This window comes from Argopecten irradians, chromosome 14 (assembly GCF_041381155.1).
Source record: "Argopecten irradians isolate NY chromosome 14, Ai_NY, whole genome shotgun sequence".
In the NCBI taxonomy this organism is placed as follows: Eukaryota; Metazoa; Mollusca; class Bivalvia; order Pectinida; family Pectinidae; genus Argopecten; species Argopecten irradians.
The window spans coordinates 49,499-70,979 of NC_091147.1; positions in this window are offsets into that span (position 1 = coordinate 49,499).

Here is a 21,481-nt window from a genome sequence, read left to right on the forward strand (position 1 = left end):
CAAACGACTGATATTTGTAGCATGCTGGGAAAAATGGCTACCAAATTGTTAAAATAAAAGACCTTGACCTTCATTCAAGGTCACAAGTGTTAAATAGGCTAAAAGAGGTTTTAAAGTGTACATGGAATAATTTGGTATATAAGGCTTGATAAATGTGTCAATGTATAAAATTTAGAATGGAGAAAGTACGAGTTTCATAGCGAATACGGTATTAGAGATAATGCGACTTTTCTCTAGAACACACCTGAAGCCCCAAGCCATTGACCCCGATTCGGGACCCCTGACCTGTGATGTCACGAGGACAACAGGACCTACTCTACTTGCATAAGATAGAGTGGCAATTTTCTGTGTCTGCCATCTAATATAAACTATCTGTTTGTAAATATCGATTTTTACAGACACAAGTACCTGTGTACATGTCCGATACCTATTTAATATTATCCTCAATCACAGATATATAAACTATCTGTTTGTAAATATCGATTTTTACAGACACAAGTACCTGTGTACATGTCCGATACCTATTTAATATTATCCTCAATCACAGATATATAAACTATCTGTTTGTAAATATCGATTTTTACAGACACAAGTACCTGTGTACATGTCCGATACCTATTTATATATTATCCTCAATCACAGATACAAGTTTGGAATACGCTTGAAAATAGTGATTTATACCATGCATATATTGATGTACCTGTCGTAGATAAATGAACATTTCTGCGCAATTTCTGCACAATTATACCAAGGACGTATATGAGACACATATAAATCCTTGATTATACACAATATAATGTGTATAATAATCCACGTACGTTGCAAATCTACGGTATTTGGAACCACATAAACATGAATATTATGTAAAGGATTCTTGACTATGTTATCCAAAACCCGACTCGATCGGGTCGTTGTACTGGTCAAACCCGCTTTACAAATTTCTGACTTTTTCATATAACCTACCCATACGAATTAAGTTATGATTCTAAACAGAATTTTTTGCATATATGTAAATGCATCTACTTATTGCGTTTTATCTGAAATCGATCAATTTTTTTGACGAAATACATTCAGCTTTCAGATACAATACATCCGACGACTTGTTGATATTTTGCTCAAGTTCATTTATTAGTGTCTTTAATTGAAAAAATAAATCATGCATGAGTCAGACGAAAAAAGACTAAAGATGTCTAAGTCTAATTCAAGGTGCAGATATCAAGTACAGAACAAAATCAGAACTTCCGAATAGCCATGCAATGTCGTGCTGCGTTTATCTCTTTACCTGTATACTGCAGTAACTAAAACGCGTGGTCAACCGAGACTAATGAGGGGGCTAATAACCAGATTACGTAAGAAAAGTGTTTAGTGACCTGTCACGCTTCATTGATTAGCTCACGTCAGGTGTCAAAAGTAAGATCAAAGGTAAGTTAGTGATGGACCATCATTTAATTGTTGTATTATGTCATATTTGTTTACACTTATAAATCCTTGGTTTACAGTAAAATATACTGTTCGAACATAACATTTAACAAGTGTGTAAACAGTGTTTTTCCTGCCTATATATTTGGGGCCGAAATAAGGCCCCATTCCCAATTGTATTTCTTGTTATTTTTTCCAAAATCTATGTCTAAATTTCCCAAATCAGTGAGTTGATGCCTATTTTGTGTGACGAAACATAAAATTCCGGAAATCCCAAGTCTGAACGCCGTATTTTAGTATACATTCTTACACTTGATTTTTAGAGAAGGATAATTGTTTATTTCTACCTTTTCCAAAATTTCCATAAACACCGTTAAAATTTTTCATTTCATACTTTTATCGCACAAAATTTCCCAATTTTCAACAGGTGGCAATTTCCCAAAATGCCCAGGAAAAACACTGGTAAATCACTAGATGCATACATAATTGTATATTTCAGAATGACCAATGTATATATTTGTCTCTTATATATATTTCTAGTTATATGTAAATGTATTTTTATAACAGAAACTACAAAATTATTTACAAATGGCATGTCGAGAAAGAACAATGCAAATATGATGCACAATGTCAGAATTTTGATATTTCTGGTAGTTGCTAGATTTTGGATATCCAATTCTTTGTGAATTTCGGTCAATATCGATCATTATATAATACTAATAATGATAATCTATATGACCAATAAATGTACTGTTGAATATTGTTAAAATAACACATGTTCTCATACATGTACATCATGTACATGTAGCTATAAAAGGAAGATAGACTCGTTACAGCTATAAATGAATTATGTGTTTTAAATTCAATTTCTCAAGTGGTTTATTTTTTTTTATTTACTTTATTTACTTATTTACTTATTTAAAACCTAAAAATAGCAAGATACGTCCGAGCCTCAATCATCATCGCGAGTGACTGTCTGGCAACAGATCTAGAACCATGCATGCCTTCTAAATCGTGGCTTAACAGCACGTAAACTGACATTTGTACTGCCTTTAAGGCAGATGCCGTTTGAATATATGTATCTCTTAATATATTGTTTAATCATATGATTAAATTGCTAGTACTTAAACCATAAAGTAATGCACATGTCGTTTCGTTAGTGCGTAGGCTCACATGTAACGTAGCTTCGTTACATGTCATTTCGGTACATGCGGAAGTCTTTTCGGCTTAAGTTACTGTACAGACTGGATGGGTGAGGTCAATAATGTTAACAATGAAAATTCATTTCACAATTTTGCTGTGTTGTGTATAGTGATACAGATAGTCAACTACTGCGTAATAATTATGATGCCGACAGGAATCTTCAGATTGACCCGCTTTGTGAAAATTAGCGTACCCCGGTACATGTATAATATCACACTGACCCATTTAGCAATGTTATATACGGTCATGTCATAAATTTTGTAAGAAGAGCACTATTGTGGCGTCGTAGATATTAATGACGTCTGTGATGTTGTATGACTATCTCGGTTGAATTCAAGCCTGATTCTGCCACTCTTACATAAAACGGAATTGAAAGTAATCCAAATTTTGACCCAGAGCTTAAGCCCAGCTGGCTATTCTCTCAAGGATTCAATAGTCTAGGTCTAGAATTTTAAATCAACAATGTTCAAGAAAATTTGTAAGATTCAACAAGATGTGGCCGCCAGGCAGCCATCTTGGATTTTGATACTTAAAGTTTGTTATCGCTATTTCTCAGAAAGTACTGAAGGGATCTGTCTCAAATTTCATATGTAGGTTCCCCTAGGGCCCTAGTTGTGCATATTGCATTTTGGGACCAATCGGTCAACAAGATGGCCGCCAGGCAGCCATCTTGGATTTTGATAGTTAAAGTTTGTTATCGCTATTTCTCAGAAAGTACTGACGGGATCTGTCTCAAATTTCATATATAGGTTCCCCTAGGGTCCTAGTTGTGCATGTTGTGTTTTGGGACCGATCGGTCAACAAGATGGCCGCCAGGCAGCCATCTTGGATTTGATAGTTAAAATTTGTTGTCGCTATTTCTCAGAAAGTACTGAAGGGATCTGTCTCAAATTTTATATATAGGTTCCCCTAGGGTCCTAGTTGTGCATGTTGCGTTTTGGGACCGATCGGTCAACAAGATGGCCGCCAGGCAGCCATCTTGGATTTTGATAGTTAAAGATTGTTATCGCTATATCTCACAAAGTACTGAAGGGATCTTTCTCAAATTTCATATGTAGGTGCCCCTAGGGCTCTATTTGTACATAATGCGTTTTTGGATCGATCGGTCAACAAAATGGCCGCCAGGCTGCCATCTTGGATTTTGATAGTTAAGATTGTTATCGCTATTTCTCAGAAAGTATTGAATGAATCTGTCTCAAATTTCATATATAGGTTCCCCTAGGGCCCTAGTTGTGCATATTTTGATTTGGGACCGATCAATCAACAAGATGGCCGCCAAGGAGCCATCTTGGATTTTGATAGTTGAAGTTTGTTACTGCTGTTTCTCAGGAAGTACTGAAGCGATCTGTGACCTGTCTCAAATTTTATATATAGTATGTTTGCAAAAGTTTGAAAAGCAGAGAAAAGATCCCTCTTTCCATTGTCAGACATAGATCATTCTTTGGTGGGCGCCAAGATCCCTCTGGGATCTCTTGTTCCTTGTTGTAAAGGAAGTTGTTGATATCTTCTTGGTGCCCCTGTACTCTGATCTGGTGGTCATTTAATACATTTATTGAGGTCAAGGTGCGCTTTAAACTAAGCACCATGGATGCCTTTTTCTCCTCTCAGAATTACTTAAGTTTTGACTGTGTTTTGATTAATACTAGTTATGTGATAAAAAGAATCTTACACTCATGGCTACATCATTTGAAATTTAAACTTAAATTGATAAAATTTGATATACCACGAGCCTTTAAGGATATTTTGACATTTTATTTCCAAGATAACAACAGTTTTTCCGGGTTTTTTTTTAATATCATACAGTATCGAGGTAAGAGGAGACCTAGTTATAAAACTCACTATACAGTAGTGAATGTCAAACTTGTAACAGCCTCATCAGTTTTAAGCATTTTAGAAACCAGATAAATTTTGAATTTGAGAAATGTTTTCAAATTTTTTCTAAATCAAAAAAAAAATTTAAAAAAAATTGATAAATTGAAAGCTATTTCGGTTAAGGTATAGACTTTTAAATACTAAATTAACTGGATTCACGTTTCCCCCTGGGGAGGGGGTTAAGTTTACTATAATTTATAGGTAAAACACATTTTTGAGCATTATTTGGTCATTTGTAATAGAAAATGAGTCAAATGTTGTCAGAATTATCAGTATGAGATGGCGATTGAATCCTATTAACAGATTTTCCATGACTGACCCACAGGGGCTGAGGAGTGGGTCCAAAAGTGGTTTCTTTTAATTCATAAATGCTATTTAAAGACTTGAATCAACTTTGCAATGTTCTGTATCAGCACTCAGGTGACAGTCAAGGCCTCTTAGGCCTCTTGATTTCTTTTGAACTGCCTCCAATTTTAATATGAGATATTAGTCCATGGGTGGATATTACGTCAGTGATAGTAACCCCTGGAGTATTTAGGATGCAGCCAAAAATTCCTCGCTTTTTGTCCGTGGTCCGTCGTCTGTCCGTCCATCCGTCATTCCGTCCGTTCGTCCTTCCGTCCATTAACAATTCTTGTTACCGCTATTTTTCAGAAAGTACTGAAGGGATGTTTCTCAAATTTCATATGTAGGTTTCCCTAGGGCCCTAATTGTATATATATATATACGCATATTGTATTTTGGGACCAATCGGTCTACAAAATGGCCGCCAGGCAGCCATCTTGGATTTTGATAGTTAAAGTTTGTTACCGCTATTTCTCAGAATGTACTGAAGGATCATCTTTCTCGAATTTCACAAGTAAGTTTCCCTAGGGGCCTAGTTATGCATATTGCATTTTGCGACCAATCGGTTAACAAGATGGCCGACAGGCCGCCATCTTGGATTTTGACAATTGAAATTTGTTACCGCTATTTCTCAGAAAGTACTCGAGGGATCTGTCTCAAATTGCATGTACAGGTTCCCCTAGGGGCCTAGTTGTGCATATTGCATTTTGGGACCCATCGATGAACAAGATGGCCGACAGGCCGTCATCTTGGATTTTGACAATTGAAGTTTAGTACAGCTATTTCTCAGAAAAGTACTCAAGGGATCTGTCTCAAATTGCATGTGCAGGTTCCCCTAGGGGCCTAGTTGTGCAAATTGCATTTTGGGACCGATCGATGAACAAGATGGCAGACAAGCCGTCATCTTGGATTTTGACAATTGAAGTTTATTGCAGCTATTTCTCAGAAAGTACTCAAGGGATCTGTCTCAAATTGCATGTGCAGGTTCCCCTAGGGGCCTAGTTGTGCATATTGCATTTTGGGACCGATCGATGAACAAGATGGCCGACAGGCCGCCATCTTGGATTTTGATAGTTAAAGCTTGTTACAACTATTTCTCAGAAAGTACAGAAGGGATCTGTCTCAAATTGCATGTGCAGGTTCCACTAGGGGCCTAGTTGTGCAATTATTGCATTTTTTGGACGATTGATGAACAAAATGGCCGACAGGACGCCATCTTGGATTTTGACAATTGAAGTTTTTTTCCGCTATGTCTAAGAATGTACTGAAGGGATCTGTCTCAAATTGTATGTGCAGGTTCTTCTAGGGGTCTAGTTGTGCATATTGCATTTTAGGACCGATCAGTGAACAAGATGACAGGTAGCCATCTAGGATTTTGATAATTGAAGTTTGTTACTCTTATATACATGTATCTCAGAAAGCAGTCAAAGGATCTTTCTGAAATTTCATGTGTAGTAATACGTAGTAAAAGCTTGAAAAGCAGAGAAAAGATCCCTCTTTCCTTTGTCAGACAAAGATCGTTCTTAGGTGGGCGCCAAGATCCCTCTGGGATCTCTTGTTTTCTTCTGAAGTGGTTCCAATTTTACTATGAGATAGTTAAGGGGTGGATATTACGTCAGTGATAGTAACCCCTGGAGTATTTAGGATGCAGCCAAAAATGATTTCTGCAAGCCTGTGATTGGTCAGTTTTTTCTTCTGAAGTGGTTCCAATTTTACTACAGTACCTGAACCGTTTAACGTTCCCAAATTTGCGTTTCGTTTGCGTTTGCGTTATTTCCGTTAGCAATCGTTTGCGTTAGCAATCGTTTGCGTTAGCAATCGTTAATCGTTAGTTGCGTTTACAATCGTTTGCGTTAGAAATCGTTTGCGTTAATCGTTAGCAGGACCGACTTCCGCTAACGTTAACCACTAAAAATAGAACCAAATGCCGGTGATATGCTTTGACGATCCGGATATAATGTTCATTTTTATCTACTAAGATATTACGTTTACCGCTTCGTGTATCCACGACGACTGATAGATTACACAAGAAAATAACTAAAACAGATAATAAAAATATAAAAATGTTATTACATACACGCTGCATAATATTGTTCTTGTTATGAAAATGGAATAAAATAATGTAAATGTTTGCAATCGTACAACTACATGTAGAACACATGTAGATTATTCGAACTGTGCATGGGTACGTTACATTTTAAGCTTTCACACATACTGTACGCGTGTCAAATCAGCTCATATCAATACAAACTGGACGGTCACGGGCACCTTCTCACACTTGTTCGTTGTTATTTGTAACTGGAATCTATTCAATTCCCAGCGTGACGCGCACAGGTATTTTACCTGTACAGGTATATTGGTCACGACTGGTGTTACCTTGTGTCGACCCCCTGTAGCTGGCCACGGGCGGAGTTCACCTGTAATTAATACCTTCTTGGGAGGGAGATTAACTTTATACCCAACTTACCTGTGCCCCGTACACTGTGACAGTACATTTTACGCCCATATATGTACTGTCGTATTTCAAAGTTGTGATGTGTGCAATATGCTTTCCTATAGTATAGATTACGTTGGAAAGAATTAACTTACACTTATACATTGTATGAATAATTAATTTGTTTAAACTGTAAATTGAAGAGTTGCTTGATGTGATCAAATAACTCACATAAATCATATAATTCAAATGTTCAATCTTTATTACAGTAGCTGTGGCGTATGTACGTGCATTTGTAAATGTACATGTACGACCCTAAAATCGATGCCTAGTCAATTGTAAGCAACGAGCTTTTATGAATGCACACCCTAATAATATACAGAGTGTAATCCGTTATGAAACAAATATTCCGAGAATACAATTTTCCATGGTAAGCGGAAGAGCCTTTCGACAATCTACAAAAACCCTGAAACTTGTGATTGATGCGGGAAACACTATAAGATGTTAATTATTACAATTGTTGAGTTATGAAACATTGATAATAGATATCAAACATATAGATGGAAATTTGATTTACTGCATTTTAAATGTGTTTGTGTGAAAATGTTTTATTCGTCATTTCAATACCATGATACTATTTAAAGTACCAGCATGTGACGGTAATATTATCAATAAAATGTTGTTGTAACAATTTGTTTATTATTTCTTAAAATGTCGGACAAATATGACACTTAGAATAATACAATTCTCTCTTAATACATACGGCTGTACACGTAATTTGTAAACGTACGTGTACGTGTGAAGTGGAAACTTCGTATCGAGTACAGTCGTGTTTGACTTCATTGTGTTATTATCAGTAAAGAGATGTTGTAATAATTTGTTATTTCTTAAAATATCGGGTAAAATGACACTTTAGAATAATACCATTCTTTCTCCATACACACAGTTGCACATGTAATTCATTTTGTAAACGTACATTTTGTACATGTAAAGTGGAAACTTTGCATTGAGTACTGTCGTCTTTGACTTCATCGTGTCCATATAGTTTTCATAGGCAAATGTTTATATGATATACAGAAACTTTAATCCCGAACATACTCCAGTTTTTCTTGTACTTTCGTTGGTATTTCAGAACGTCAAGATCCGTAATTTATTTACCGTCAAGCCGTGTCCGTGATTATAACAATGGTATTTCCGGTTTATCATAGCCGATCGTTTTGCGTTTTGCGTTAATCGTTAATCATAAGCCGGTATTGCGTTAATCGTTTATCGTTAATCGTTAATCGTTAGCGTTAGCAATCGTTAGCATTAGCTAACGGACAATTTTTTCTGATGATGGTGGGCTATTCAAATCGCCTTTCGTCCGTGGTCCGTCGTCCGTCCGTCCGTCCTTCCGTCCGTCCGTCCGTCCGTCCTTCCGTCCGTCCGTCCGTTAACAATTCTTGTTACCGCTATTTCTCAGAAAGTGCTGAAGGGATCTTTTTTTTAATTTCACATGTAGGTTCCCCTAGGGCCCTAGTTGTGCATATTGCATTTTGGGATCAATCGGTCAACAAGATGGCCGACTGGCGGCCATCTTGGATGTTGATAGTCAAAGTTTGTTACTGCTATTTCTCAGAAAGTACTGAAGGGATCTTTCTCAAATTTCATATGCATGTTCCCCTAGGACCCTCGTTGTGCATATTGCATTTTGGGACCGATCGGTCAACAAGATGGCAGCCGGTCGGCCATCTTGGATTTTGATAGTCAAAGTTTGTTACCGCTATTTCTCAGAAAGTACTGAAGGGATCTTTCTCAAATTTCATATGTAGGTTCCCTTAGGACTCTTGTTGTGCATATCGCATATTGGGACCGATCGGTCAACAAGATGGCCGACTGGCAGCCATCTTGGATTTTGATAGTCAAAGTTTGTTACCGCTATTTCTCAGAAAGTACTGAAGGAATCTTTCTCAAATTTCATATGTAGGTTCCCCTAGGGCCCTAGTTGTGCATATTGCATTTTGGGACCGATCGGTCAACAAGATGGCCGACCGGCGGCCATCTTGGATTTTGATAGTTCAAGTTTGTTACCACTATTTCTCAGAAAGTACTGAAGGGATCTTTCTCAAATTTCATGTGCAGGTTTCCCAAGGGGTCTAGTGCATTTTCGGACTTAACGGTCAGCAAGATGATTGACAGGTAGCCATCTTGGATTTTGATAATTGAAGTTTGTTACTGCTACATATCTCAGAAAGTACTGAAAGGATCTTTCTCAAGTTTCATATATAGTATGTAGTAAAAGTTTGAAAAGCAGGGAAAAGATCCCTCTTTCTGTTGTCAGACATAGATCATTCTTTGGTGGGCGCCAAGATCCCTCTGGGATCTCTTGTTTGCGTTGCGTTTGCGTTAGGCTGGGAACGTTAAACGGTTCAGGTACTGTATGAGATAGTCAAGGGTGGATATTGCGTCAGTGATAGTAACCCATGGAGTATTGTGGGTGCTGTGATATACACATGTAACACTAAATAAAGTTTCATGAATCTTGTACAATTGATTTGATTCAATTCAATTTATTTTTCACTTACGCGTGCCTTCAAACATCAAAGTTAATTCTTCTTTATAATAGAGCAAAACGCGTACATGCCTGTGAAAGTTAATTCTACATCTTTATAATGTACATGGTATTTCTGTGAGAAACATAGATAAAGTAGACAGTTGGGGACACTCTTGTATATATTATATAGTCCTGTATTTGAGGGATAACTTTGTTCAAATTTTTGATTTCTGTGAAATGAAAATGGTTAAAGTCGTTTAAAACATCAATTTGTATATAACATATCGCAATCTCTAAGGAAACGAATTGTACAACCTTTTAAACGTGCTTTTGATCCAAACATCAAAAAATATCATCTTTATTTCTAATTCATCTTTATAAATGTACAAACTGACAATAAGATAGAGAAACATTTAGAGTTTTAGAAAGGTTTATTACATAATTAAACGTATATATATGGGGATAGTCCTTGTATTTGATACTGACCGGATAACTTTGTTACAAAAATGCATGATTCTGTGAAATGAAAATGGATAAAGTTTTTAAAAAATTGTATTTGTATATAGACATAATATCATAGCAAACCAAAAAACAAATGACTTTGTTTTTAAAATGTACGTACGTTTCTACTGTTAAGTCCCGTAATGTCAAATGTTAAGCCATGCATAGACATATTTACTCCCGTCCATCACATATGTAGCCACCATACTAGGTACTCCCGTCCATCACACACATATGTAGCCACCACCTTAGATACTCTGGTACTCCCGTCCATCCACATATGTATAGCCACCATAGACTCTGGTACTCCCGTCCATCCACATAATATGCCACCATAGACTCTGTACTCCCGTCCATCCACATATGTAGCCACCATAGACTCTGGTACTCCCGTGTATCCACATATGTAGCCACCATAGACTCTGGTACTCCCGTCCATCCACATATGTAGCCACCATAGACTCTGGTACTCCCGTCCATCCACATATGTAGCCACCATAGACTCTGGTACTCCCGTCCATCCACATATGTAGCCACCATAGACTCTGGTACTCCCGTCCATCCACATATTATATAGCCACCATAGACTCTGGTACTCCCGTCCATCCACATATGTAGCCACCATAGACTCTGGTACTCCCGTCCATCCACATATGTAGCCACCATAGACTCTGGTACTCCCGTCCATCCACATATGTAGCCACCATAGACTCTGGTACTCCCGTCCATCCACATATGTAGCCACCATAGACTCTGGTAATCTCGTCCATCCACATATGTATGTAGCCACCATAGACCTCTAGGTATCTCCCGTCCATCCACCATATGTAGCCACCATAGACTCTAGAGTACTCCTGTCCATCCTCATATGTATAGCCACCATAGACTCTGGTACTCCCGTCCATCCACTATATGTAGCCACCATAGACTTCTGGTACTCCCGTCCATCCACATATGTAGCCACCATAGACTCTGGTACTCTCCTTCGTCCATCCACATATGTAGCCACCATTGACTCTGGTACTCCCGTTCCATCTCCATCATATGTGTAGCCACCATAGACTCTGGTTACTCCCGTCCATCCCAGCCACCATAGACTCTGGTACTCCCGTATCATATGTAGCCACCATAGAATCTGGTACTCCGAACAATCCACATATGTAGATATGTCCCGTGAACATATGTAGCCACCATAGACTCTGGTACCACCGCGTCATAGCCACCATAACACTCTGGTACTGGGCGTACATATGTAGCCACCATAGACTCTGGTACTCCCGTCCACCACATATGTAGCCACCATAGACTCTGGTACCCCGTCCACCACACATTTACTATGTAGCCACCATACCGTACTAGTATCCAAATAATATGTAATAGACATGGTTTACCCAATATATTTTTATTTTACCCCATAGTACCACCCAGATCGTTTTTCCACATAAAAACTAATGAAAATGGTAGCAGCCACCATAGACTCTGGTACTCCCGTCCATCCACATATACTTAAAATATTAAACCATAATATTGATCATCTCTTGGGTTACTAACTATGTATGTTACTCCCTGTACAAAGCTATATGTAACACATATTATCGAGGATGGAGGGCATCCATATGTATATATTCATATGGTATTAAAGACGGATATAACTGTTACTCAAATTTACCATAATGTAGCCACCATAGACTCTGGTACTCCCGTCCATCCACATATGTAGCCACCATAGACTCTGGTACTCCCGTCCATCCACATATGTAGCCACCATAGACTCTGGTACTCCCGTCCATCCACATATGTAGCCACCATAGACTCTGGTACTCCCGTGTATCCACATATGTAGCCACCATAGACTCTGGTACTCCCGTCCATCCACATATGTAGCCACCATAGACTCTGGTACTCCCGTCCATCCACAAATGTAGCCACCATAGACTCTGGTACTCCCGTCCATCCACATATGTAGCCACCATAGACTCTGGTACTCCCGTCCATCCACAAATGTAGCCACCATAGACTCTGGTACTCCCGTCCATCCACATATGTAGCCACCATAGACTCTGGTACTCCCGTCCATCCACAAATGTAGCCACCATAGACTCTGGTACTCCCGTCCATCCACATATGTAGCCACCATAGACTCTGGTACTCCCGTCCATCCACAAATGTAGCCACCATAGACTCTGGTACTCCCGTCCATCCACAAATGTAGCCACCATAGACTCTAGTACTCCCGTCCATCCACATATGTAGCCACCATAGACTCTGGTACTCCCGTGTATCCACATATATAGCCACCATAGACTCTGGTACTCCCGTGTATCCACATATTATATAGCCACCATAGACTCTGGTACTCCCGTCCATCCACAAATGTAGCCACCATAGACTCTGGTACTCCCGTCCATCCACATATGTAGCCACCATAGACTCTGGTACTCCCGTCCATCCACATATGTAGCCACCATAGACTCTGGTACTCCCGTCCATCCACATATGTAGCCACCATAGACTCTGGTACTCCCGTCCATCCACATATGTAGCCACCATAGACTCTGGTACTCCCTTCCATCCACATATGTAGCCACCATAGACTCTGGTACTCCCGTCCATCCACATATGTAGCCACCATAGACTCTGGTACTCTCGTGTATCCACATCATTTTCATGCTCATTTTAGAATTAATACTGATTATGTAGCCACCAATATCGTAACTCCGTGTCATACAGCATATCTGTATATATATCCATATAACCCAGAATGAAGTATGTGTAACATTGTACATTTATGGATATCAAACGAGTGATCAATATGCCTAACGACTTGACTCTACCAACAAATTAAATGTACATAAATATGTAAAGAATAATATCTCCAAAACCACATACCTGTGTGCATAAACATCTGATCCCAGCCACCACTTTTTTTACCAAATGAAGCTACATGTAACAATCTATTATCGTATGTATACAGCGTAGCTCCTTTTGTTTGATTGGAATTTTTACTGAAGAAATTACACATTACAACGCACGACGAGCACGCGTTACTAAACTGTTTGGAGCGCGTGCGCGAGTCCGTGCATATAGCTATATGATATAGCACATGACCGAGACCACAGGGGCTTGTTACATCCAAAGTAGAAGCGGGAGTTAATGTATTGAAGACTATTTAAAAATCTCATGAATATTTAAATGTCTCAAGAAGGTTGACGCCTTTATGCAATAGTATAGACACGACACCACAATATTCTCAACATATATGTTAATGCCCGTGATATTAATGCTAAAAAGGGGAAGAAAACAATGGTTTTAAAAAGTTTCTGTCTAACATTATGATGCATCTATGAAAAGGCAAAAACTAGAAGCGATTCATTATTTTCGTTTTCATCCATATTAAAACAAATCTTTGAATCTACAGCAGCTGTACCACTAGGCTTAGAACATTAAGCCACACACACACACACACACACATTAACACACACACACACACACACACACACACACACACACACACACACACACACACACACACCACACACACACACACACACACACACACACCACACACACACACACACACACACACACACACACACACACACACACACACACACACACACACACACACACACACACACACACACACACACACACACACACACACACACCTTTTCGCCGAGTGAAATGTTTCTAAAAATGCACATTTGAGAGAAAAAAAGGTTCCTCCTGCCATTTTTGTACTCTTCATTTTAGAAAATTTTCCACTGCGCGGCGGGTTTCCTAAAACGTTCAAGCACGTATATGTTCAAACCTTTATTAATGAAAAGTCAATATTTATATTATTTTGAGTTACACAACAATGTGCCGATGGTGGGAATCCGGTATGTTCAGATCGAGCTGGGTTGCATAATGGTATGACGACACTCACAATTATCATTTCTAAATGCAGGTAACTTTAAATCGAAAAATTACCGTGTTAAGAACGCTTTAAAATAAACAAAATACACTGTAAAACTCATCTCAGTCATTCCAAAACGTTACATTTTTTCTCGGGGGGGGGGGGGGGGGGGAGACCCCCGGACCCCCCAAACAACAAAATCTCGCACCTTCGGCGCTCGCAAATTCACCAAAATACATCGTAAAACTCATCTCAGCCATTCTAAATTGTAGATTTTTTTCCCGAGGGAGAACCCAGAACCCACAAAACACCAAAATCTCGCGCCTTGGGCGCTCTCAACATCATCAAAATTCATCGTAAAACTCATCTCTGGCATTCTAAATCGTACAATTTTCCCCGGGCTCCTGTGAGTCAAATACGCTTTATAGATAGAGGGTCATTAGGCCCTTTAACAAATTGTGAATTTCCTAGCTCTGCAGTCTCAGATTTTCCTCTGGGGAGTAGGTCATATTTTTTTTAGCATAACTTGCTCAATTTCCATAGAAAATGATTCAAACTTGTTTGGAAACTATATACTGAGATTTTTTTTTATTATAACGGTAATGCCCGAATTGGTCCTGGCTGAGCCCATGGGGCCAGACGGGGTTAAAATGACTGAAATTTTGAAAACCTTCTTTTGCATTATTTCATAGATGTGAAAAAATGCTCACAAAAGTCCTAAACAACTTCAAGAGCCGGATGGATGCAAGGGGCCAATATAGTGTTACACTTTCTTATATTCTGTAACCGAACACAGGTGACCGTTAAGGCCCCTGGGACTCTTTTTAAAAATATTTTGAGAATGACAGGGTTCCTAGTTGATTCTAATTTGAAGTAGGAGAGCCTGCTAATGTTCCCTTTCAGTCATAAACATGAAATTAGATCTACTGATTTGATGTAAGGCAAACAACTATATCAACTAAATAATACTCCATACTCATTCTTGAATGATTAATTGCCCCTATTCACAACGTCCATCCCGTATTAACTAATTATGGGGTCAGCTTTTGTCTACACATGTTGCTATCTGCAATTGCTAGAAGTTCAGATAGTGTCCAGTTTTGCCGAATATTTGTATGTGCGTCATTTTATTTCTCCAAGTTATGCATGTGTTTTAAAAATTTTGGTTGTAATAGTTGCTTTTGATTGTTGGAGTTCTAAAATTATCCTATTTTTGATAACAATTTAATGTAGGGGTATTTGAATATCCAAATTAATATCATGCATTTTGAAAGGATATCGGTAATTGGCAAGGTAGAAGAGTGCTAACCTCTGATTAGCAAAGTCTTAAAAAATGGTTTGATACATATTGACATATAGGACATTTTTGGGTCTTATTGTTATTATGCCTTTATCTGTATCAATTAATCTAAGGATTCCAATAAGGTTCAAATTTAGATATCAGTTAAATTTGGCAATAGACTTCAGAGCTTTTGCTGCAATAAAAATGCATTTGAGGTTTTTTTTCGTTTTCTTTTTGTCAAAATCTAGGTTGTCAAAAAGATGATTGTTTGAACAGTACATAGCTCTTGTTGGTGATTCAGTCTCTTTTCAGTTTCTCTCTCAATAAAAAGTGAGAGTTTAGCCAAAATTAAATAGCATTATATTTTTCATTTTGTTTTCATTAATTTGTTATCTTCCTCTGAGAGTTATATAATAGATGTCAATAAGTTAGCCTTTGCAATAATTTTTCATGAATATTTAAAGGTATTTGTCTCAGAATTTGACAGAATCATGACAATATATCCCAGGTACATATATTGGAGCTTAATAATGGACTCGTGAACGGCACAAAATACTTTTTTGTTGGCAACATTCTGTAACATGTTTAGAGAAAACATCAAAATGTCGAGTTTGTAGTCATGTTACTGGTAAAGGGCCTGAACTGCTTTACAACAACTCACCTTTATCAGGCATTATTTACAGGCAAAGTGCTTCAAGAGTCCTGACATGGGCGCAGTATTGTATAATTGATCAAGATACATTTTATGATTGTGTTCAAGTTGACTCTACAGTAATATACAATTGTATGTGGTAGGACAGTTTTTCACAAGTTGGGAACAAGCTAGCTTCTGATGCCAAATGGTAGCTCCATCTGTATGCTACCCCAGTGAGTTGAGATAATTTGGTTGGGTGTTGATTCTGTCGAACCCCCACAAACAATCATACATAAACATTTGTAAATCAATTATTCACCGTTATATTTTATACAGAACCTTATTTTTCAAATTGCGTTTTACCGCATTGGACCATTGGTCCAGTTAAAGTTCAGAGCATATCACGTGTTGATGTCCTTATTTCTTGGAATGGATTTTCATTTGGGGTCTAAGAAAGACAATATGTATTTTATTTGGGTAAACAATTCTTATTCTTGTACATATTGGTCGTGTTTGAGATTAACTTTTCTTGTGCAATTTCTAGGTCTAGGTGCAAGTTTCTTCAGTGGTGTACTGTTCAGATCATGTTATTGTCCTTATAAGGCACTTTAAATACAAAACAAAGAATCATTGGATATGGTCAGAGAGGCGTATAATGAGTCTGTTTACAGTGCTCTTGTTTGCTTTTGCTGTCCCAACTCCAAAATATTGTCTTTCAGGTAGTTCTACCCAATGAAGACAATGGAGGAAAATAATACTGTTTCTTGTAGCCTTTTATCCAAAGAGGTGATTGTAATTTAAGAAACTCAAGTCAGTGAAATTAAGAGTTATTCACATGTTTTAACCTTTAGACTGCCGAATGTATCTCTCTATGACGTCGTCAATATTATGACGTCATAATGCATCGGATATCTTAAGACATATGCCAAATCAACGTTTCATGGAAGCTGTGAACTTTTGACTTAAAATGGAGTCTAGTGAATGCTGTTAGCTGTACATGTATTTATTATATTCTCAGTATATTGTGTCAGCAAAATCTTACCAGTCTTATCATCAGCTGTTCGGTGGCATGCAAACAAGTTCATCACATGAAATTCAAATCTATAATTTGTATGATTACGTGGATGTGGCGCAGTGGTAGAAGGCGCAGGTCTGTTTGGCTAGGCGATTGGGTGCCGTAGATCGTGAGTTCGAGGCCCGGATAGGGCACGAGTCAATAATTTGTCATGCTTTGTTAAATTGTGTTTCTTTGATATTTATTTTGTATGTTTTATATACAAATTTATCATTGTTTCAGTGCTTCTGCTTCAAATCATAAAGTACTTTCTACAACAGCTATAGATACATGTATAGTATATTAAAATGAAATATATAATAATTTTGCTTAGCAGCATTTCCTTATTTACAATATACGTGTATGTTGGAATAACTATTCATTTATCTAACTACTTTGTTATGTAAAATATACGCAACTTGTACTTCAAAAGAGTACTTTAACATAGAAAAATATATATCACAGTTAGTTTCAGAACACTAAACAAGTTCGATCTTAATATTATAATCGGGAGGGAGGGTAAAGAAGGCACGAAAGTATTATTTCTACCCTAGGGTTACAATGTATGAGCATAAAGTTCTGTTTTGGCAGTGACTCGACGGCGAGGATTGCCAGGTTTCTTCGTCCCTTCCAAGGCCTCGATCACCGTTCTAATGTACTCTACACGACTCTTCAATTTCTGTCTACTAGTGTTCTCTATGTACAGGATATGAGGTGCATTAACATTTTCTTCCAAACCTTCCTACACTTCCTCTGTTTTCCATAGGAGTGAAGTAACCCGTCATTCAAGTCTACTGCTCCCATGTTTCTGTTGTAAGAGGAAATGGCGCGGGGTTTTCCGGATGACAGATCCTGTGCCGGTAGGATGGTAGATAGCATCCTTATTGGTTTCGTGTCTTCCTCTCCAAAGTGAGACATGCACAGATAATCTCCATGTCGCGTGTAGACTGTCCCTTGGTGATCTGCATTTTTCACCGTGTTTGGCATAGGGCGATCCTTCCGCAGTGTACCTGACAGATAGTATTTTCCTCAATCAAAAATAGAAGGCGACAAATAAGTATTTTTCTTCAGTTACGAAAGTTACTTCATTAGAAAGTTTGAGCTTATTATTTAATTAATTGCGTTCCGAAAAAAGTTTTGAGTTTATTTATATTATTAGTTGTTTTTTTTTAGTTTTTTATTGTTTTTTTTTTTTACCTAATATATATTAGGCAAAAAAAAAAAAATTAAAAAAGCCTAATAATATAGGCAGGTTTAGCGGACTACTAGTAAACGTACCCGTCAAATATGTGGAGCGTTGAAGAAGTTTGTGTCCGAGATGAATGGAAGTGAAAAAACTGTCACAATAAACATGGTACCCTTTATCTAGAAGTTCTGTCTCTCCGGGGAGCCCCATGACTACATTTGTTCCTTTAACTACTCCATTCGGAGTGGGGTCGACTCGCGTCCTATGTATACGTGCATCTGGAGTACATATCCCGTTGATGATTCGAAAAGAATCCAGAATTCCACACCGTACTTTGCCACTTTCGAATGTATTGCCTAAGGACGCTGTGGCCTTTTGTTGGTACCAGCGACTCGTCAACGCATAGTCAGTAGTTCTCTTGTTGGGACTCTATGGCGCATGAACTGTCTGTTTACAAAGTTCAGTAAAGGTCGAAATCTTGCCGATGGATTTAAGGGTTCAGACGTTTTTTTCATTGAGTTTATATTTCGGTTTTTCATATGTTTTTTTATATAAATATATATATACAAGTACATCGTATTGTATATATTATAGAACATAAAGTTCACCATTGCAGTCTCGTACTTCGAGACATAAGAATAAATCAGTCGTTTTATCTCAACCTGTATATTGTACTACAATGGTAGTCAATGTTGTAAAATCTATGACATATGAAAAGCTAAACAGTACAACATTTTTATTCACAAATTGTCAGTCAAAAAACTCTATCTGCAACGTGTCTGAAATCTTTTATGTGTAAGAATTTCAGGACGCTCTGAAACCTATTCCTTCCCATTGTTTTTCCAAACCAGTCTGATCTTTGGCTTATCATGGATGTGCCCCAATAACCCTCTATGCATGGTTTTTTGATAATGCTCATGTTGAACATTATTGCAAGAAAGGCATTGAATTTTGGCAAAGTCAGCCTTTTCAATTCTCTCGTTCTCGATCTGGGTTGTAGGTTACGATCTGAGAGCTGATTCTTGGCATATCTACATGTACAAATGTATATAGATCTATTACATCTAATCGATTTAAGTATAGACTACATATTATTTGTTTTTAATTTGTGATGAAACCTGTCGGCAGTAATCGAAGGGAGGTATAGCTGTTTTGTATTTAGATAAATCGAAATGTTTTAGAGTTAAGGCAACCCGTTTAAAGTAGAGTGCATGTATGTATACTATATAATCTATATCTTTGCGTATTGATAATCATTGCATACTAATCGATTGCACAAGAAATCTACTGTACAGAAGTAAGAAAGTATACACATTCTTTATGTTAGATTAGGAGACATGAAATGCTCAACGAGCGCATTGATATCCAGTTGAGGTTAAACCAATCGTCTTAGCTGTTGATAGATTTTATAGGATGTGCATTATTAAAAAAAAATAGATCTAAAAGTTGAATTTCTAATATGAAAGTGGTCATTAAACGTAAAAAAAATGATTGCCATACCACAGTTATATGTGCCATTGTATGTGTTCCTTGAACTCTAAGGCATGATAGCATGTATTGTGAATATTTTTAATTGTTTTTGCCTAAAACGTATACAGATATTTTTAGTTTACTTAGACTTTTAATGCAATTTACATCTTTTTAAATTTCAAGAATCCAATTCAGGTGGTCTAGTGTAGGAAGATTATCTGGCATAGCGGTACTTTATGCTTTATATTCTTTATTCTAGGCGATATTCTTTATTTAACAAGTGGTTACTGCACTGTATCTGTAACTTCAAACAAACATTTTACGTATTTGTATGGCGAATTATTTCCCTTGAAAGACTGTCAGGGAAAAGTTCACTCGTTCTGCGTCCCTGGCAGGCATATGTCACATACACGGAACAGACAAAAACGGTTTTGTTTTCTCCGGTTTCTGTCATGATCATTTTATCCGTATATGACGTAAAATGACGTCATATGTATATAGGTTACGTCACGTTCTTCAGCTATTACGTAAGGTGACATAAAATATGTATACTAATAAAATATGTGTACTAAGTGATAACCACACTTAAAAACTGATTTATGTATTTTGTGTTTACTTCAAAGTAGTGCGTACACCATATCGGCCCCCAATCGGCCCCCCGGCAGTTAACGGGACACGTAAATCGGCCCCATCGGCCCCCCGGCAGTTAACGGGACACGTAAATCGGCCCCATCGGCCCCCCGGCAGTTAACGGGACGATAGATCGGCCCCCATCGGCCCCTCGGCAGTTAAAAGGTTAAAACAATGCCTGATCATTGAAAGCTTCAATAAAAAATAAGTAAAAATCCAATGTGTTTATGTTTGTTTTATTTTCTCTAACTGTCGTGATGAAAGGAAATACTTTGGTGTCCTTAGTATTTCTTTCTCTCTGTCCTTACCCTCAGCACTAAAACATGTGTGCAATAAAATCTTTATAAAGATTATTGTGAGGATAATGCACAAGGTTTTCAAAATGTGGATTTGTATGGACACAATTGGTAACTTGGAGAGCAAAACCAGGTGTTCCAGAAGAGTAAGTGTCTTCTGTTCTGTTGGTTACATCTGCCATGTAAATTTAGGTCTAATCCGGGAAATGCCAAAATATTTCCACAGAACATAAGCTGACTGCATATTAACGAGCATACAAGACAGACATACTATAACCTCGTGGGAATGTGGACATACACGATAGTCTCTCTAATATAAAACAATTTTGCGGGACATAGACTATATCATGTTGGTGGGGACATACAAAATATCAAATACACTGCCCTGCAGGTAGGGTGTTAGAATTGTACCTGCTGCCCCTATTGCATGATCGTAAAAGGCGACTAAATTTAGGATCTTATCTTTTCTCTTCTACATAACTGACTTTATCTTTCCTAATGCCTCCCTTGGCACTGCCTCACTTTTGGCCTTAAGTTGAGCGTTCGCCCCTGTGAGGAAGGCTCTGGGTTCTGTCCCCTGGCCGAGACACACCAAAGTCTATAAAAGTGGTAGTTTCTGCTCCTGCTTAGGGCTCAGAATACAGGGAGTGGGACGACTGGTTCGCCCGTTGTCAGTATAATGTGACCGGGTGGGGTGTGTTGACTTGTATGTGATATATAACAG